The 20,984-nt window shown below is 47.3% G+C and overlaps 1 protein-coding gene across 1 annotated transcript in view; it reads right to left on the reverse strand.

Annotated features, from left to right (window-relative positions):
- Positions 1-20,984, reverse strand: part of PLGRKT (plasminogen receptor with a C-terminal lysine) — a 124,991-nt gene that overhangs the window by 98,124 nt on the left and 5,883 nt on the right. The window lies entirely within an intron of this gene.

Consider the following 20,984-nt stretch of genomic DNA (forward strand, 5'->3'; position numbering starts at 1 on the left):
AGAAAGATGTTTTCATTTTTAATAAACATGTTACCTACTTAAACCCCATGTTAACCTTATTCAAACCAAATAGATCAGACATCTGGGTAGATCCCGACCGGACTGGCCATCTGTCTGCTATTCCGCCAGACCTTTGAAATGAATAGACTTGCCCACACACGGAGTAAAGTCCATTCATTTTGAACGTGGCTCCAGATAGACGGGACTAGCGCAGGAAGTCAATGTCGCCGACTCCATCGGCGAGACTGACACCTCGCTAGCCCCATCACCTGGTATAGATTTAAAGGGGAAGCCCTACGCCGAAAAACGGCGTGGGGGCCCCCCCAAGGTCCATAGCAGACCCCTATCCGAGCACGCAGCCCGGCCGGTCAGGAAAGGGGGCCGCATGCCCTCAACATGGGGGGGGTGCTTGGACTGTGGAGGATGCTGGGACTGTGAGTTAAGGGGCGGGGTCACCATGTGACATCACCCGGTGACCCCGCCCCTTGTCCCTATATAAGGCGCCACACAACGCGTCCCCAGCATTACGGCCGGAGAGAGCGTTGTGTCAACATCAGAAGAAGAAGAAGGCGGCGGCGACAGAAGACCGGGCCAACACTAGTAAAAGAGCTGGAAGAAGAAAGCGGAGGCCTGGTTAGAAGAACCGAAGAGCGGGACAAGACCTCAGAAGAGCGGGACAAGACCCCCCCGAAGTCGGAAGAAGACCCCTGAAGTCGGAAGAAGACCCCCAAAGTCGGAAAAAGACCCCCGGACGGCGGCGGCGAAAGAGAAAGCCGGGCTCTTCCACTAGTAAAAGAGCTAGCAGAAGATAGCGACGAGAAGACCCCCGAAGACGGAAGAAGAGAAGACCCCCAGAGCTGTCTAATAAAGTATTTTAAAAACCTGTGTTGTGTGTCATTTATACTTTTTTCCCCAGGTGAATGGGTAGGGGTACCATGTACCCCATACTCATTCACATAGGGTAGGGGGCCGGAATCTGGGGTCCCCCTTAATAAGGGAACGTGGCCTGGTACGGCTTAGGATGGGGGGGGCGCTCACTCGTCCCCACCCCCTTTCCTGACCGGTCGGGCTGAGTGCTCGGATAAGGGTCTGCTATGGACTTTGGGGGGACCCCCACGCTGTTTTATCAGCGTAGGGCTTCCCCTTTAAATCCACACGGGGCTAACGAGGTGTCAATCTCACTGATGGAGGCAGGGACATTGACTTCCTGTGCTAGTCCCGTCTACCTGGAGCCACATTCAAAATGAACTGACTTTTCTCCATGTGTGGGCAAGTCCGTTAATTTCCAAAGTCCGGCAGACTCCCGCCAAATTCCGGCGGAAAAGTCCGGTCGTGTGTGGGCAGGTCCGCTCAGACCTCCGCTGCAAAGTCCGGCGGACTAAGTCCACAGGATAGTCCGATCGTGTGTATGCGGCATAAGTGCACACTCCTGTGACCCACAGGAGAAGTATGGCCAAAAGAGATTTGGCCATACTTCTCCTTTAAGTCTATGCTCATTGTGTCAAATTGCATTGTGCATTGTGTGGCTGCATTCCACAATTCTCTTCATTGCAATAGATGGCTGACAAAGAATGAGACAGCCAACCTGATAACATGCAGACAGGGCCAGCGCTACCTATAGGCAAGGTAGGCACTGGCCTAGAGCACACGTCAGCCAGGGGTGCCGCCAGTGACGTAGCTTGGGGGGGGCAGGTGGGTTCCATGAGTCCAGGTTTGGTGGCAGCAGCTGGCAGCCTGGGCATCCATCTCCATTCACTACGGCAGGTGTTTATTGAGAGGCAGAGATGGACTGACTCATTGGGTCATGGAGTCCAGGTCCGGTGATGGGGAACAGGCAACAAAGGCCTCGGAGGACAGGATGACAGCACGTACCATGATTTCTACATGGCGAGTGGGATGCCTCACAGTTGGAGGCCACGGGGAGGGTGAGCAGCAAGGGTGGCCTGGAGGATAGGCTCACAGGGGGCCTGGAAGACGAGGACGTGCAGGAGTCGCAGGCAGTCAGGGGGCTCTGCTCGGGAGGGACAGTCCAGCTATCGCACTAAATGGGGGTGCTGTGCTTTTTTCCAGCGTATCCATCGTCACCAGAATGAGAGCGGGCCCTGCCTGCTGATGGTCATTGAACGTCGTCCTACTGCTGTCAGGAAGGTACTGGGCATTACACATACCTACACGCAGACACGGACTGGGACAGGGGAATAAAGGAGGGAGAGACTGCAGACAACCCCTCTCTCTCACCCACCTTCCTCACATCCCCCTCACTTACCCCCTTTCACATCCCTCTTCCCCCTACTCTCTCACCCCCCCTCTTTCGCCCTCGCCCACCTCTCTCTTCCCCTCTTTTACTCTCTACCCCCTCACCCACCTCATCCTCTCTCTCTCTCACCCCCCTTATCTCACCATCTCTCCCATTCGGGGGCCGAACCGGGGCTTTGTGTCTGAATGGACACACGGAACTGCAGCTCGGCCTCCCCCATAGTAAGCTGCTTGCTGTGAGGGCACTTGACAGGAGAGAGGGGCCAGGAAAGGCAACGAGGGACCCAAGAAGATGAGGCTCTGGGCTGCTCTGTGCAAAACCACTGCAAAGAGCAGGCAAGTATAACAATTGTATTTTTTATTTAAAAAAAGAGACTTTACAATCACTTGAACTGTCAACTCCCCCTTGCCTTACCCATTTACAGAACACTTTGTATTCTATGAATGGTTTACAGAATATAAAACATTCTTGTAATGGGAAAGTGGAGAGTAAGGGCAGACAAATGACAACATGGCTTCCATGTACAGTATGTGAGCCACACATTGGTCAGGAGTTTGCGACATAAACATTGCAGTGCTTTAAATTATGCAACAGAGTTCCTTGCATTCCTGGTCAATGGAAAACAAATTCCCTGGTGAGTGAGAGGAAGAAAAAATGTTTTTGGTGGGAAGTAGAAGAAAAATGCCTGGCGTTATTGATCAGTGGGAGGAAAGAAATGCCTCAATTAGAAAAAGGAGGAAAAATTACTCTGGAATAAATATGAGTAAGATGCAAAGTGCACAGGTACAGTGGTGTGTAGTATGTAGGACAGAGAACAGGAGTTAGTAGTGTGTAGGGCAGAGTACAAAGATCGGTAGCGTGTAGGGCAAAGTACAAAGATCGGTAGCGTGTAGGGCAGAGTACAAAGATCGGTAGCGTGTAGGGCAGAGTACAAAGATCGGTAGCGTGTAGGGCAGAGTACAAAGATCGGTAGCGTGTAGGGCAGAGTACAAAGATCGGTAGCGTGTAGGGCAGAGTACAAAGATCGGTAGCGTGTAGGGCAGAGTACAAAGATCGGTAGCGTGTAGGGCAGAGTACAAAGATCGGTAGCGTGTAGGGCAGAGTACAAAGATCGGTACTGTGTAGGGCAAAGTACAAGGGTCAGTAGTATGTAAGACAGATTTCCGGGGTCAGGATTATGCTTGTCAATGTACAGGGGTCGAAGTTGATGTGGGGAAAAAAGCCTTCACTAACATGATACATTTAGAGTAGTAGATACTTAAACATTTTTTACTTTTTGCTATAATAAATATTCCAGATTAAAAAAAAAAATCTTCCTCAGTTTAGGACCAATGTGGCTTCATCTACATATTTTTGGTAAAAAAATAAATAAATCGCAATAAGCGTAAATTGATTGGTTTGCACAAAAGTTATAGCGTCTACCAAATAGGGGAAATTTATGCAATTTTTAATATTATTATTTTTTTCTTTTAGTAATGGCGGCGATCTTTGGTTTTAATCGTGACTGGCAGGGAAACAGTTAACACAAGGTGCCGATCAAGGGGTTAACTGTGTTACCTAGGGAGTGATTATAACTGTAGGGGGAGGGGACTGACTATGGGAGGAGACTGATTGGTGTCCCTATATATTAGGAAAACACGATCTGTCTCCTCTCCCCTGACAGGACATGGCTCTGTGTGTGTAAACACAGATCCACGTTCCTGTTCTGTCACCAGCAATCGCGGGTGCCTGGCGGACATTGCGGCCGTTGGGCTGCAATGATAAGCATAGTAAGACTGCAATGATTGGCATGGTGAGGTGGCAGTGATGGGCATGGTGAGGCTGCAATGATTGGCATGGTGAGGTGGCAATTATTAACACGGTGAGGCTGCAATGACTGGCATGGTAAGGCTTCAATGATTGGCACGGTGAGGTGGCAATGATGGACATGGTGAGGTGGCAGTGATGGCCACGGTGAGGCTGCAATGATTGGCGGAATGAGGATTTAAGGGAAGCTCTCTGGGGACCCTAATGTAGGGGGAGACTCTCTGGGGACCCTGGTGTAAGTAGGGAGGCTCTCTGGGGACCCTGATGTAAGGAGGGGCTCTCTGAGGACACTGATGTAAGGGGAGCTCTCCGGGGACCCTGATGTAAGGAGGGGCTCTCTGAGGACACTGATGTAAGGGGAGCTCTCCGGGGACCCTGATGTAAGGAGGGGCTCTCCGAGGACACTAATGTAAGGGGATCTCCCTGGGGACCCTGATGTAAGGAGGGGCTCTCTGGGGACCCTGATGTAAGGAGGGAGGCTCTCCGGGGACCCTGATGTAAGGAGGGAGGCTCTCCGGGGACCCTGATGTAAGGAGGGAGGCTCTCCGGGGACCCTGATGTAAGGAGGGAGGCTCTTCGGGGACCCTGATGTAAGGAGGGAGGCTCTCCGGGGACCCTGATGTAAGGAGGGAGGCTCTCCGGGGACCCTGATGTAAGGAGGGAGGCTCTCCGGGGACCCTGATGTAAGGAGGGAGGCTCTCCGGGGACCCTGATGTAAGGAGGGAGGCTCTCCGGGGACCCTGATGTAAGGAGGGAGGCTCTCCGGGGACCCTGATGTAAGGAGGGAGGCTCTCCGGGGACCCTGATGTAAGGAGGGAGGCTCTCCGGGGACCCTGATGTAAGGAGGGAGGCTCTCCGGGGACCCTGATGTAAGGAGGGAGGATCTCCGGGGACCCCGATGTAAGGAGGGAGGCTCTCCGGGGACCCTGATGTAAGGAGGGGCTCTCTGGGGACACTGATGTCAGGGGGGCTCTCTGGGGACCCTGATGTAAGGAGGGGCTTTCTGGGGACCCTGATGTAAGGAGGGGCTTTCTGGGGACCCTGATGTAAGGAGGGGCTTTCTGGGGACCCTGATGTAAGGAGGGGCTTTCTGGGGACCCTGATGTAAGGAGGGGCTTTCTGGGGACCCTGATGTAAGGAGGGGCTTTCTGGGGACTCTGATGTAAGGAGGGGCTCTCTAGGGACCCTGATGTAAGGAGGGGCTCTCTAGGGACCCTGATGTAAGGAGGGGCTCTCTAGGGACCCTGATGTAAGGAGGGGCTCTCTAGGGAACCTGATGTAAGGAGGGACTCTCTAGGGACCCTGATGTAAGGAGGGGCTCTCTAGGGAACCTGATGTAAGGAGGGACTGTCTAGGGAACCTGATGTAAGGAGGGGCTCTCTAGGGACCCTGATGTAGGGGGGGGCTCTCTAGGGACCCTGATGTAGGGGGAGGCTCTCTGGGGACCTATGCTCACGGCATCACGGATCGGGTAGAGGGCCCCATAGCAGAATTTTGCTTAGGGCCCCAGGGAAGTCAGGATCGGCACTGAAGACAGCCCAAGAATTTACAGGAACTGGAGGCTTTTTGCCAAGAGAAATGGACAGCTTTACCATCTGAGAAGATAAAGAGCCTCATCCACAAATACCACAAAAGACTTCAAACTGTCGTTGATGTTAAAGGGGGCAATACATGGTATTAAGAACTGGGGTATGAACTGGGGTATGTAAACATTTGATAAGGGTCATTTGGGTAGTTTCTGTTGTGATTATGATTTAAAAAAAAGTAAACACAGTTTACTGATAATAAATTACTTCAGCCAAACACTAACCATGAGTAAAAGAAAAGTTTTTGTTTTATCATTCATATTCTCTGAAAAATGGCCAAGAAATCATATATTCTGCCACGGTATGTAAACTTATGAGCATAACTGTATATACAGTGGGGAAAATAATTATTTGTATTTTAAATGCTAGAGACAGACTATCAACCAAAAATCCAGAGAAAAACACATGATACAAATGTTATAAATTTAGTTGCAGCTCAGTAAATAAAATAAGTATTTGATCCCTTAGCAACCAACAATAATTCTGGCTCCCACAGACTAGCTACAGTATGTGCTCATGTGGTACAGATTAGGCCTGTCAATTTAAGAAGGTGCTCCTAACAACAACTTGTTATGTGTATAAAAGACGCCTGTCAACAGAATCTCTTTCTTCCATTCAAACCTCAGCATCAAGGGCAAGACAAAAGAACTGTCAAAGGATGTCAGGGACAAGATTGTAGACTTGCACAAGATTGGAACGGGCTACAAGACCACCAACAGGAAGCTTGGTGAGAAGGAGACAACTGTTTGAGCGATTATTCGCAAATGGAAGAAATACAAAATAACTATCAATCACCCTCCGTCTGGAGCTCCATGCAAGATTTTTCCTCATGGGGTAAGCCCAGAACTACACGGGAGGAGCTTGTGAATAATCTCAAGGCTGTTGGGACCACAGTCACCAAACAAACCATTGGTAACACAATACGCCACCATGGATTGAAATCGAGTACACCCCTCACATTTTTGTAAATATTTTATCTTTTTATGTGACAACACTGAAGAAATTACACTTTGCTACAATGTAAAGTAGTGAGTGTACAGCTTGTATAACAGTGTAAATTTTCTGTCCCCTCAAAATAACGCAACACACAGCCATTAATGTCTACACCGCTGGCGACACAAGTATAACCCCCCCCCCCCTTAGTGAAAATGTCCAAATTGGGCCCAAAGTGTCAATATTTTGTGTGGCCATCATTATTTTCCAGCACTGCCTTAACCCTCTTGGGCATGGAGTCCACCAGAGCGTCACAGCTTGCCACTGGAGTCCTCTTCCACTCCTCCATGACGGTGCTGTGGATCTTAAAGACCTTGTGCTCCTCCACCTTCCGTTTGAGGATGCCCCGCAGATGCTCAATAGGGTTTAGGTCTGAAGACATGCTTGGCCAGGCCATCACCTTTACCCTCAGCTTCTTTAGCAAGGCAGTGGTCACCTTGGGAGGTGTGTTTGGGGTTGTTATGTTGGATTACTGCCCTGCCACCCAGTCTCTGAAGGGAGGGGATCATGCTCTGCTTCAGTATGTCACAGTACATGTTGACATTCATGATTCCCTCAATGAACTGAAGCTCCTCAGTGCCGGCAGCACTCATGCAGCCCCAGATCATGACACTCCCACCACCATGCTTGACTGTAGGCAAGGCACACTTGTCTTTGTACTCCTCACCTGGTTGACACCATCTGAACCAAATAAGTTTATCTTAGTCTCATCAGACCACAGGACATGGTTCCAGTAATCCATGTGCTTAGTCTGCTTGTCTTCAGCAAACTGTTTGCGGGCTTTCTTGTGCATCATTATTAGAGGCTTCCTTCTGGGATGACAGCTATGCAGACCAATTGTATGCAGTGTGCGGTGTATGGTCTGAGCACTGACAGACCCCCAGCTGACCCCCCATACCTTCAACCTCTGCAGCAATGCTGGCAGCACTCATAAGTCCATTTCCTAAAGACTACCTCTGGATATGACGCTAAGCACATGCACTCAACTTCTTTGGACGACCGTGGCGAGGCCTGTTCTGAATAGAACCTGTCCTGTTAAACCACTGTATGGTCTTGGCCACCATGCTGCAGCTCAGTTGCAGGGTCTTGGCAATCTTCTTATAGCCATCACTGGCCTAGGCCATCTTTATGTAGAGCAACAATTCTTTTTTTCAGATCCTCAGAGTTCTTTGCCATGAGGTGCCATGTTGAACTTTCAGTGACCAGTATAAGAGAGTGAGAGCGACAACACCAAATTTAACACACCTGCTCGCCATTCACACCTTAGACCTTGTAACACTAACGAGTCACATGACATCGGGGAGGGAAAATAGCTAACTGGGCCCACTTTTGTTGTCAGCGGTTTAGAAATGAATGGCTGTGTGTTGAGTTATTTTGAGGGGACAGCAAATTCACACTGTTATACAACCTGTACACTCACTACTTTATATTGTAGCAAAGTGTCATTTCTTCAGTGTTATCACATGAAAAGATATAATAAAATATTTACAAAAATGTGAGGGGTGTACTCATTTTTGTGGGATACTGTATATACACCATTTTAGATTTCAGACTAAATAATCTCTATATGTTTTCATTAAATATAAACAATGAGAATGATTATTACATACATACCTTATTATAATCCCAGTGATGTTAGCACTGAGATGGTCAGAGACTGCAGACATGCTGCAAGAGACTGTCAGAGACTGTGAACATGCCATAGGAGTTGGTGGAGATTGGGGACATGCTTCAGGGTAGAGGTCGACCGATATATCGGCCGATATTTGCCGTTTTTTAAATAATCGGCATCGGCCGATTTGTGCTGATAAAAAGCCGATTTAGAACTACAGCAGGACTTTGAAATGACTTCTGTATAGAATGGTCTAAGTTGACTGAGTAGTCATAGCAACCCTTTCCTCCACTCTGGGCAGGCTGCCAAGAAAAGAACAGAAAGATACAATGTTTACACTTCTGAATGAATGAAATCATCTCTGTGTGTAGAAGTTCTCAGTTTAACCATTTAAAGACTAAATCTTTTCTGACACTTGTTGCTTACAAGTAAAAATCCTGTATTTTCTGCCAGAAAATCACTTAGACCCCCCAAAAATTATATATATTTTTTTAGCAGAGATCCTAGGGAATAAAATAGCGGTTGTTGCAATATTTTATGTCACACGGCATTTGCACAGAGGTCTTTCAAATGCATTTTTTTGGGAAAAAAAATACACCATTTAAAATATAAAAATAAAATAAAAACAGTAAAGTTAGCCCATTTTTTTTTTTTTTTGTCCAAAAGTTTTGACTACCTATTTTTATTTAATATAAATATAAATATATATATATATATATATATATATATAATTTTTTTTTTTATCTAAATCATACATACAAGTAAACTGATTGGAGGTTTGTTTTGTTTAATAAATGTTTAAGTGTAAGAAATTTTCTGTATCACTTATGAAGACTGCTTTCACACTGGAGCGGGCAGGCGTTGATGGTAAAACGCAAGTTTTAGCGGCTCTTTACCATCATTTTAGCGGTGCTATTTGGCTGCTAGTGGGGCACATATAACCCAGCTAGCGGCCAAGGAAGAGGTTAAATGCGCCCATAAAGCACCGCTGCCAAATCGCATTGCATGCGCTTCGGCAGTGGTGCCCATTCATATCAATGGGCAGGAGTGGTGGAGGAGCGGTATACACCACTCCAAACGTGCTGCTTGCAGGACTTTTTTTTAAGATCCTGCCAGCGCATCGCCTCAGTGTGAAAGCACTCTGTCTTTCACACAGACTGCAGGGGAGCCGTTTTGCAGGCACTTTACAGGCGCTATTTTTAGCCCAAAAGCGCCTTAAAACGCCCCAGTGGGAAAGGTGTGTTAGATCAAGGGGGATTAAAAATAAATAAATAAAATAAAATCGGCCTAACATATCGGCCCAAAAAAATCGGCATCATATATCGGCTATCGGCCGCCATGATTTCTAAATATCGGCATCGGCATCGGCCAGAGAAAAACCCATATCGGTCGACCTCTACTTCAGGGGATAGTAATAGACTGGAGACATATCACATAAGCTGCTAGAAATCACTAATGTAACATGGCAATAGGTAAACACAGATTAGTGTCTGCAGGAGCCCTGATGGCTACACAATAAGTGCCGAAGGGTTTTAAATTGGGTACTAGATTATGCTGGATGTCTCTCAGGTAGGAAATGAGGCAGGCTGTTTCTGACTCTGATTTCACTGAGCATTTTCAGTACAGGGGAGGTGCCTGTACAACTGTGCAAGACTGAGGGAAAGTCTGGAGTTCCGCTTTAAAATATCACTAGTGCCTTCAGGGGAACAAGAAAGTAGATGCAAGAAAGGTATACGTACCCTGTGCAAGGTCTTGTTTACTCACACGGAGATGCACAGGTGTTCTGTGTATCCCTGTGCAAGCAGTCCCATTGATTAGTTTGCACATTAGTACGTCCCTTGTGAACAAAGTCTTAGATGATTTCACATTAGCATGCAGAGAGGCATGCTGATACTATCTTTAATTAAAAGGAGGAAAGGTCTGCTTTAAAGCGGGAGTAAACCTAGTTTCAAAATACACTTACATTCCCGGCATGCCGGAAATGCTAACTTTCACATTGGTTGTGCTCTCAACCAAACTTTCAAACCATCCAATGGCTGGAGTCATAACTGATCACATGTGCAGCATTACGGCAGTTGAAGAATTATTAGAGGTCAAGATGGCAGCTTCCTTGACTGAAAACGATAGAAGGGTTTACTTCCACTTTAAAGTGGAAGAAAAGCGCTTTTGAAAAATGTTTCCTCCCTCCTCCTACCTATCCTGCACACCCTGTATAAAAAAAAAAAGACATCTGTGTACTTACCTATTTTTAGTCTGAATTGGTCTGGTCATGTGATCCAGCAGCGCCAACTCCCTTGTGTCATTGAGCAGCTGCTGCAGGGAAGAGGAGGGCTGGGCCATGGGAGCCTATGGGTGAGGTCATGGCTCCCAGAATTCATAGCTATTGTTGAGTGCTCGCTTACAAAGGGGAGCTGTAGTTGTTCGATCACGTGTCTGGACCTGGATTTAAAAAAAAGGTAAGTACAGAGATGTTTTTTTTTTTTTTTTATATATATATACAGGATGTGCAGGATAGGTGGGAGCAGGGGAAGGGAACATTTTTAAGAATAGTTAGTATTACGCTTTACTACAACTTTTTTTTTTGCCACATCAGTGTTTTTATACCAGAGACTAGATTCAGCTTGCCACTCATTCATGTCTCGTTTCATATTCCACATCATCGTGGCTTATTTCATATCAAAAATTTTCCCAAGGAATCCTTATACTTACAACAAAAATTCATAACATTTAAGAAGTACAAAAAGTAGACACTACAGAACAAGATAGGTATAAACCTCCGCACCCTTGGTGTTCTTAAAATGTGCACAGTTACTATATCTATTACCCTGGTGTCTCATAACTAATTTAGATTTGCCTCCCCCCAGCTCCCACCCCCACCCCCCCATCATCCCCATAAGACCCCAACGTATACCTAATTGAACCATAGCCTCCTCTCTCCTCTCCCCAGTTCTGTGGCAATATCATTCTTTGTTTAACGAACAGAGTCATGAAGAGGCCAACAGAAAAACCCTGGGAAAAGAAGGGTCGATCCTTCGAAAAATTGGAAAAATGCTCATAGAGAAAGAGAGAGAGATATGAGACAGAGAGATATTAAAAGAGATCACAACAAAAAGGAGAGAGCCACCCGTTAGGAGGGTCTATTTTCTACGACAGAAGCTATTACAGCCCGTCTGCTTATGGTAGGATCCCCAACTTCCGCAAGCAAGACCCCCATAAGCTCGTGAACTTATTGGTGTTGCCCTGTTTAATGAAAAAGACCCTTTCGTTACAAATTGTGGTTTTTATGGTTGCCAGCCAAATTTCAAATGACGGGCCCGAGTGTGAATGCCATTGTTGCGCAATTAACTTCCTTGCTTGGAAAAGACACCTAATCACTGGGATTATAGGGACGTTGGGAATGGTGGGACCCTCAGGTATAGTCAGGAGACAAGTCCTAACCGTTGCTTTCAGTGTGAGGTTAAAGATTCTGTTAATCTGATCTATAACCTGCGTCCAGTACCTAAATAATTTCGGGCACCTCCAGAACATGTGAATGAAATCACCGGTTAAGCCGCATCTAGGACAGTGGTCGTTATTTCTCCAGCCTAATTTGAACATTTTCGTGGGGGTATGATAAACCCGATAAAAAAAGAAAAAGGTGGGAAGCTTTCTGGGAAGGGGAAATCGAAACTCTAGTTCCGTGATCGATTATCTTATCCCAGTCGGAGTTAGAGAGCGGACCCACGTCATTCTCCCATCTTTTCCTACCTTTGAGCAGGGCTTCATGGTCTAACATTTTATCCCCTAATCTAGCGTAGATATGAGAAATCAGTCCCTTAAGCGTGTCCTGGGACATCATTTGTGATAGCACCGGAATCTGAATCCACTGTACCTTTTGGGATCCGAATTGTGACTGGACTGCATGTCTGACCTGAAGATATTTATAAAACGAACGGTTCGACAACGAGAACTCGTTTTAAACTAGTGAATGATTTAATATCTGAACCCTGAAATATTTGCTTTAGTTGGTTTATCCCTTGGTTCACCCATTCTCTGCATCTTTCAACCTTAGCTAATTCAGCCAGGTTTCTATTATTCCATAATGGGGCCAATACAGATATCCCCTGGTATCCTAGTAAAGCCTTAACTGTTTTCCAGAGTTTAATAATCTGGTTAATCGTTGGGCAGCTTACACCAAACGAGTTTGCCTCAAGGGCCTCAATAAGTGTATTATGTGGGCATCCTAGCATTAACAGGCTGCAACGAGGCATACCCTCACTCAGTATTCCTGCTCCTGCTAGGTGCTGCAACTGTGCCGCCAAATAATAAAGTCTAGGATGTGGAACCGCCACCCCCCCTCCTCCAGCGGTAGCTGCAATGTCCGTAGGCTAATCCTAGGCGGCCCCTTTTTCCATATAAAATCTCTAAACAGAGATTCTATTTTCTTAAACCACCTCGAACCGATCCATATCATCGAGTTATGGAGAAAATATAAAATTTGGGGGAGCCACACCATTTTGACCAAGTTGCAACGTCCCGCCATCGATAAGGGGAGGCGGCTCCAAATATCCGCCTTATGTTTGAGCTTCAACAGGAGTGGGGCTAAGTTATCCTCCAGGTACCCATTTACATCCCTTGCCATCCAGACCCCCAAGTACTTAATTTTCTCCACCACCTTCAAGTCAAGGGTATCCCATAGTGTATCGGTGACCCCCGTGTCTATCGGAAGTATTGCAGATTTATCCCAGTTGATAGTCAATCCAGATATTTGGCCGAATTCCCTAATCATTCCCATTGCCGCTTTTACCGAGGTTTGCACCTCTCCCAAGAAAAGCAAAACATCATCGGCAAATAGTGCGATCTTTTCCTCCATCTGCCCTCTCCTAAATCCCTGTATAGCAGGGTTAGCCCTGATAGCTATGGCCAATGGTTCCATTGCCAGAACGAAAAGAAGAGGGGAAAGAGGGCAGCCCTGCCTCGTTCCTCGTTCCAGTTGGAGCAGATCAGAGTACTCATTGTTGATTTTTATTTTCTAGCTTGGATTAGTGTAAAGCATCTTTGTCCATTTGATAAAATTCGGCCCAAACCCGAATTTAGCAAGAGCCGCAAGTAAATATTCCCACTCAAGGCAGTCAAAGGCCTTGGCTGCATCCAGGGCTAATATAGCCCTGGAACCTCCATTGTCTGCCGGGATCTGGATATTTAAATAGGCTCTACGTATATTGATACTGGTAGACCTGTTCGGGATAAATCCCGCCTGGTCAGAATGGATAAGCTTATGAATACACTTTTTTAAACGTGTTGCCAGTATTTTTGCTAAGATCTTTACATCAGTGCTTAACAGCGAAATCGGACGATACGAAGCAGGGTCCAATGGGTCTTTTCCCTCCTTGGGGACAACTACTATAGTGGCCTCTAAAATTGAAGTAGGCAACGTCCCCACCGCCAGTGCCTGAGTCAATGCCTCAAGCAGTTCTGGCAGCAGAACCTCGCCATATTTCTTGTAAGTTCATCAATAGTTATTGGAACCTCCATTAACATAGAATCTTCTGCCATTAGAGTTGGTATGCTTATATTTCCCAAAAAAGCAGCGATCGTTCCCCCCTCACCCCCCCCCCCCCTCTGGGATTTATATAGGGAGCTATAGTAGTGGTGGAATATATTTTTAATAACAGTGGGTTCAGCAGTGATCTCTCCCTGTAGCGTCCTAAGCGCTAATACCGTTGAAGGGGCAGAGTTTGTTTTAACCAGTAAAGACAGTAAACGACCCACTTTTTCTCCTTCCCCGAAGTTTATTTGTCTCTGAAATATACGTCTATTATCTATCTTTCTCCTAATGGTCATCTTATACTCTTACTGCTTTTCCAACCATACCTTCTGAGTGAATGGGGTTGGGTTGATAATATACTGCTGTTCTGCCCTTAGCACAGTCTTCCTAGCCTCCTCTTCCCGGTTCTTCATCTCAGCTTTGTTAGCAGCAATTTGCTGGATAAAGAATCCCCTTAAAAAAAGCTTTTAATGAATCCCAAACCACACCCACCGATGCAGTACCCGCATTAATATGGATAAAATATTTCAGTTCAGATATTAATCGCTCTGGATCGGCCAATATCTCTATCCATGAAGGATCAATTTTCCATTGCCCAGAATACTGCTTTTTCCCCACAATAAGCGTCAATGTTAAGGGGGAATGATCTGATATCCCCCTTGGGCCATATTGTACTGCCTCCACCAAGGCCAGAGCCTGGGTGTTCACCAGAGCCATATCAAGTCTAGATAAAGTGAAATAAGACATTGAAAAACAGGAGTATTGTCGCTCCAGCGGGTACCGAGTACACCACGAGTCGTATAAGCCTACTTCACATAGGAAGCGAGATAGCCTCGTCCCGTTCCCCGCCGTTGTTGGAGTTACCGTTGGAAATCTATCTAAAGACTTGTCTAAAACCTCGTTAAAATCCCCCATTACTATAACGGGGATATCAGGTTTATCTGTTATAAATGATATTAACTCATGTAGAATCTCCAGCTTAAATGGAGGTGGAACATATATATTTGCTATCACATATGGATTATTTTCAATACGGCAATATAAAAAAAATGTAACGACCCTTTGTGTCTATGCAACTGTTATAACAGGAAAATAAAATCTCCCTGTCAATCAAAATGCTCACCCCTCTTGCGTATGAGGAAGATACCGAATGGAATTGAGTTTGGAATTTCCGGCCACGGAGGAGCGGGACCATCTCAGCAGTCAGGTATGTCTCCTGCAAGCAAAGCAATCCGGGCCCTATGCCCTCTAATGCTGATAATACCACAGCTCTCTTGGTCGGATCTCCCAAACCCTGGACATTCCATGACATTACCCTAATTCTTTTTGCCTGCATCACATCTTAGCAGCCTATATAAGGTGAATTTAAAAAGAAAAGAAGAATAAGAAACCTTCCCTTTCCCATTCAGTTGCAATCGTGCCATTCCCAAATACATAAGTTAAATTTTTACCCCCCCAAGTTGTAGTGCCTTCTCCCACCTCCTCCCTGGAGGTAGATCTTCAATCTTGTGTATACATGAATTAGTGCAATATTTTCCACCCTTCCCTCCCTAATCCTATACTCAGATCCCCCCCCCCTCCCCACCTTCCTATCTTGCCCTTCAGGGCTCCCCACTAGGGGTTGGCCCGTGACCTTCCTACACCCCATCACCCACTTACTTACGCTATTTCTAATTGATACTTCAATAGAAAACCAAACCCAAAACGAGGAGCTCAAATGCACCCCTGCACAGACACCCGTATACATTCTTTTAAACTCAATCCCTCACAGTGCAGTCCCCCCCTACTCCTTTTTATACATAAAATAAACATGCAAAAAAATGGAATTACGTACCGGTAATGTCCTTTTCCAGGAGTCTTTCAGGACAGCCACCTTTGAGAGACACTGGCTCCTCCCCTCTTAGGAAACACCGCCTTCATTTTCATGATTTAAGCCTCCTCCTCCCTTCGTTCCTCAGTTCTTCCAGAGTACCTCCGGCCAACTGGGGAGACACAAGAACACGTCAAATAAACAAACCTTTAAGTCTTACCTGACGGCCTCATGTAATGAGTTCCCGATGATCTGCAAAAAACTTGGGTGGGAACCGGTGCTGTCCTGAAAGACTCCTGGAAAAGGACATTACCGGTACGTAATTCCATTTTTCCCCAATCGTCTTTCAGGACAGCCACCTTTGAGAGGATAAGCGAGTACCCTGTCTTAGGGTGGGACCTACTGCTTGCAGCACCTTGTGACCAAAGGGCTTGGTCTTTGGCTGAGAGAAGATCCAATCTATAGCGCTTCACGAACGTAGAAAACTTGAACCACGTTGCGGCTCTACAGATCTGTTCAGGAGACACACCAGCCCACATTGTCTGCGGAGTTGCCGCTGTCCTGGCTGAGTGTGCTTTAATTCTAACTGGAGGCTTTAATACCCCAACCGCGCAAGTCTGCCCAATGGCTGACCTTAATCATCTGGTTAGCGTACGTCTAAAGGCTTTGGAACCCTTCCTAGCCCCTGGAAGTAACACTAAAGGTAAATCAGACTTCCTGAACTGGCTTTGTGTAACCAAAATAATGAAGGACACGTCCAAGAAGATGTGTTCCTGTTCGCTTACTGGTTTTGAACGAAAAATAGGCAGCATAATCTCTCGGACTCTCTGAGGATTAGAGACTACCATTAGGTAAAAAGGCCAGAATGATCTTAAAAACTGAATGGTCTGGAAAGGGAGTGCCTTAACAGAAAGGGTTTCGAGTTTACTCACTTTCCTTGCCGCAGTGATCGCCACAAAAAACACAGTTTTGAGAGTGATCAACCATAACCAGCCAGATTCCAATTGCTGAAAAAGGTTCCTTTGTGGGAACCTGTAAAACTAATGAGTGACCCCGACTGGGAAGGGGGCGACCAAAGGCTTGGTCTTTGCCTACTTAAGGCTCTAAGAACCTTACTATACCAAGGTCTGATGTTAGATGCCCTTCCAGGAATACGCTAAAAGCGAAAACCTGACTCTTCAATGTTTATGGGGCTAAACCTTTATCTGCCCCTGACTGCAGGAACTCTAGAACGGCTACGAGGCTGTGCACATTGAAGGAGTTCTCTGAGCATCAGCTGTTGAACCGTCTCCATACCTTCAAGAAAATGGTCTGAGTTTCTATTTACCTGCAATTCAGACGAGTGGCTATTAAACAGTCTGAGACCTCTTTGCCCTTCAGCAATTCCTTCTCAGTAGCCAAGCTGCAAGAATCCACCTGGGGACCGCAGACTGGACCCTGGGAGAAAGGACACTCCTAGACCGGGAAAACCCGGGGGGGGGAGGGGGGTTCTACTGACAGGCCCTTCAGAATAGAGAACCACGGCCTCCTGGGCCCAAGAGGTGTGATTAGAAAATAGGTAGTAATCTCCACCTGAAAACTTCCCTGACCCTGCAGGAATCAGAACGGGAGGGGAGAAAGCATAGCACTTAGAGAAACCCTAACTCTGTGCTTTAGTGTGTCTGCTCCCGACCTCCCATCTCCCCTGTTCATGGAACAGGAGATGGCTTCCTTTGCGTTTTCCCTTGAGAAAAAGAGAGGTCTATCCAAGGAATCCCCCAACTCTGGGTGATCCATTCGAAGAACCTCCTGCTTGAGAACCTGGTTGCTCTGAGGAAATCTAATATCAGGATTTGCTCTCCTTCAAGACAGATCACTGAAAAGACAGGATTTTAATATTCGGCCCATCTGAGGATGGCCTTCGCTAGGACCCATAAGGATCCGCTCCAGGAGTCCCCGTCCTGTCGACGCAAGCCACTGCCAAGGGATTGTTTCCATGACTCTTACATGAAGTCTCCAGAGAACTCTGAGAGGTCCTGAGAACCAGATCTACTGTTCTCAACTCCCTCCAATTTGAGGATCTCTTAGATTCCTTCCTGTACCAAACAGGAGTCTAGGTGTGTACCCCAACCTAAGCCGTTCGTATCGGTTGTAACCACCCTGGATACTGGGAAACTCCATTCTAGGTCTTATAACAAACGTGCTCCCTTTCCCAAAGGGACCTCTTTACCTGAGTTGGAACCAAAGAGTCCCAAGACCCCTGACTGTGGTCCCAAAGCTTCAAGATGAATAGTTTACAGAGGACGGTAACATGACCCCGTCCACTGAACTGCTAGGAGCGTGGCTGTCAGTAAACTCAACCTGCCTAACTGAGTTTTTGACGGTTGCCCTGGAGAAACAACAGTGCTCTGTCTATCTTCTGGATCTTCTCCAAGGAGGGAAGACCTTTTGTTCTGTTGAGCCCAGCACCTACCCCAGGAAGGTGACCCCCTGGTAAGGAATTTAAGTTGGGTTTCTCTAGGTTCAGAGGCCAACCCAGGCTCACTAACAGGTCTTTTGTTACCTGTTGATCCCAAATCGACTGCGTCAGAGAAGGTACAAACCGGAGAAGATCTTCAGGACACACGATCACCGAGACTCCCCTGAGACGCAGGAATGCCAGAACTTCTACCCTCACTTTGGTGAAGATAGGAGGAGGAAAGGGATAGCCCAAAAGGGAAGTGCTTTGAACTGAATGTGTAGCACCCCTACAGAAGTTATCACTGCTAGCCTAAGGAAACGCTGGTGGTTCTCTGCAATGGGAATATGCAGGTATGCATCCATACTATCCATGCCCTGAAACAGTTTTGGTGGAAGAGGTGCCCTCACCCAGTGACCAAAACCAACGAAAGCCATCTGTAGGTGACTAAGACACACATACGTTTCAGGTTCAGGATGAGCCTGAACTTTTTTCCCCAAAGGCTTGTGAACCACAAAAATGTGAGAATAGGAGCCCTTTCTATATATCCTGCTGGGACCTGTATTACCACTTCCTGTTCCTCTAACTCCTGAAGAGGAAAGAAGGGCACATTTTGGCAGCTCAGTGACAAGGAGTCTCAAAAGAGGAGAGTTCTGAAAACTCCAAAACGGTAACCTCTTACGATGATCCCCAACACAAACTGATCGGAGGTGATCATCTCCCACTGGGGGAGGAAGGCCTCTTTTTTTTACTGCTCCCCATATTTCTTAAGGGGAAAGGCCTTTTTCTTATCAGCCGTGCGATCTCGCACTGCTTCAAGACCTGGCCCAAACAGCAGTAAACAGTAGCAGTAACAGCAGCCTCCTGTAAAGAGGTTTCCAGAGTTTGGCTTTGGACGCCTTGTCCCCCTGCCATGCCTTGACCCCCTGCCATGTCTTCAGCCTTGAGGCCCTCCAGGCTGAGTTGGTTAGAGCCGAAGATCTTGCATACATTCGCCTGGATTGAATCGAAGCAGCGTATGCCAACACCTTAAGCAGCATGGGAAAGGAGGATAGAAAGTCTCCTCTGCCGTCATTGCTTCATGCATTAATCTGGCTAAGCCGACACTTCATATTATGAGCCACCACTGTGGCCGCTATGGCAGGCTTAGATATTTTCTTAAGAGAAAAAGCCCATGCATCCTTCAAAAGTGAGTCCATCATTTCAAACATAGGGTCTGAAAGTATTCCCATGTCCCTGAGGACAGGTCAGTATGCCTGGACGTCTGAAGAAAGGTAGTCTCTAACCTGGGAGATTCTATTCCAGACAAGAGCTTCCTCTTCCGCCCAAGAAAAACCTTTGCTTTAATGCACCAGAAAAGAAAGGTTTTCCTTCGGGACCCCGCCATTCCTGATGGCATCGATCAAGACATCATGAACCGGGAACACCCGCTTCCCCCAGGTCCTAGTACATCTGATCGTGGGGTGACAATGCCTTCTTCCTAAAGTGGTATGAATAGCTCTCAAGAGCTTATCCACTTCATCCAGGGGGAAGTTTATATCGAGGGGTTCTTTTGGGTTCCCCACCCAAGCCCTCACCTTTATCAGATTCCCTTGGGAGTCTGAGACGGCACTGTCAACTTCTTCCTCAACTTCCTCTCTGGAACCCTCTAGACTCTCCCTTAACCTGCAGGAGGAACATCCATCGGGTTAGGTGGAACACTCTGCTGTGCTGGTGAAAGAGTGCTCTGGAGCTGAGGCCACTGGAATCTTCACAGAAGCCGCCAGATATGCACCGTGTTTTGCTGCCTGTTTCCTGATGGCGCTCAAACAGGGACCTGAACCCTCTGAGGCCACTGGAACCTTAGGTTAAAGGTCTGACTGAGCTATCCGGTGCTTCAATACACTCTTTACCAAGTGCCTTTGAACCAGGGATTCCCCAAAGAGGCTCTATATGAAGGACGCTCCCTCCTAGAACCAAGGGGAGACTTGCTCATGTCCTTCAGAGACCTAGAGATAAAAGAGCAGCATAAAATCCTAAAAAAAAAAAGAAACACCAGCACTACTTAAGAGGACCACCGGGAGTGCCCTCCCCTAGGATCAATCTCCATCTGGATCCCAGACGCACTGCCCTTCCCCCCCGACCACCTAGGGGGAAAAAACACCAGTGGAGCTACTGGTTGTAAGGTAAGGGAACCCCTCGCCAGGGCTTTTACCTTTGAGTGGCTGGTGCCGTTACTCCTGGAGCTCCCGAAGCCACTGCTTTGGACATTCTCCTGTTGAGGAAGAGTGGTACGAACGTGCCTCCAACAGCTACCTGTGCAACTGTAGAAAGAGAGGCTGCACCAGCCGAACGCTAGGTTCCCCTCCACGTGCCGCGTCCGGAACCGGAAGACGCGGATCCAACGAAGAGGTCCGCCCCCACCGGAATTGACGTCGCCCGCCAACCGGTCCGGCCTCTGGCTCCCAGCCGACTGGATACACAGGGGGGCCTTGGACGTCCTCATTGCAGCGCCCCACTGGACGAAACGCAGGGATGAACCTCCCCAAAAACTTCCTGCTTTCCCCAAGCGAAGATTGGAGTGCGTATATAGAAAAAGGTCAGTCAAAAGTTCAGCTTCCCCAGCCGACCGGACTGCCTGTTCCGTTAAAACACCCGCGGGTGAACGGACGGACGACCCTGTAAAACTTCCTGCTTTCCCCAAGCGAAGTTTAGGGTGTATAGACAGTACGAACGCTTCAGCTCCCCGCTGATCCGACTGTCAAGGGCCGACCGATAGACGGTCGGGTAACCGAGTGGGGCCGGGGCTCCGCTCGGATAGCTTCAGTCTCACCAACCGAATTCAGCTAAGGTTCCTTAGCGATGTCTCCCCACCGGAGGAAACACCATAACTGTGGAACGAAGGGAGGAGGAGGCTTAAATCATGAAAATGAAGGCGGTGTTTCCTAAGAGGGGAGGAGCCAGTGTCTCTCAAAGG

Source organism: Lithobates pipiens, unplaced genomic scaffold (assembly GCF_037356315.1).
Source record: "Lithobates pipiens isolate NorthernLeopardFrog02 unplaced genomic scaffold, aLitPip1_a1.2 Scaffold_13, whole genome shotgun sequence".
NCBI classification, from domain to species: Eukaryota; Metazoa; Chordata; class Amphibia; order Anura; family Ranidae; genus Lithobates; species Lithobates pipiens.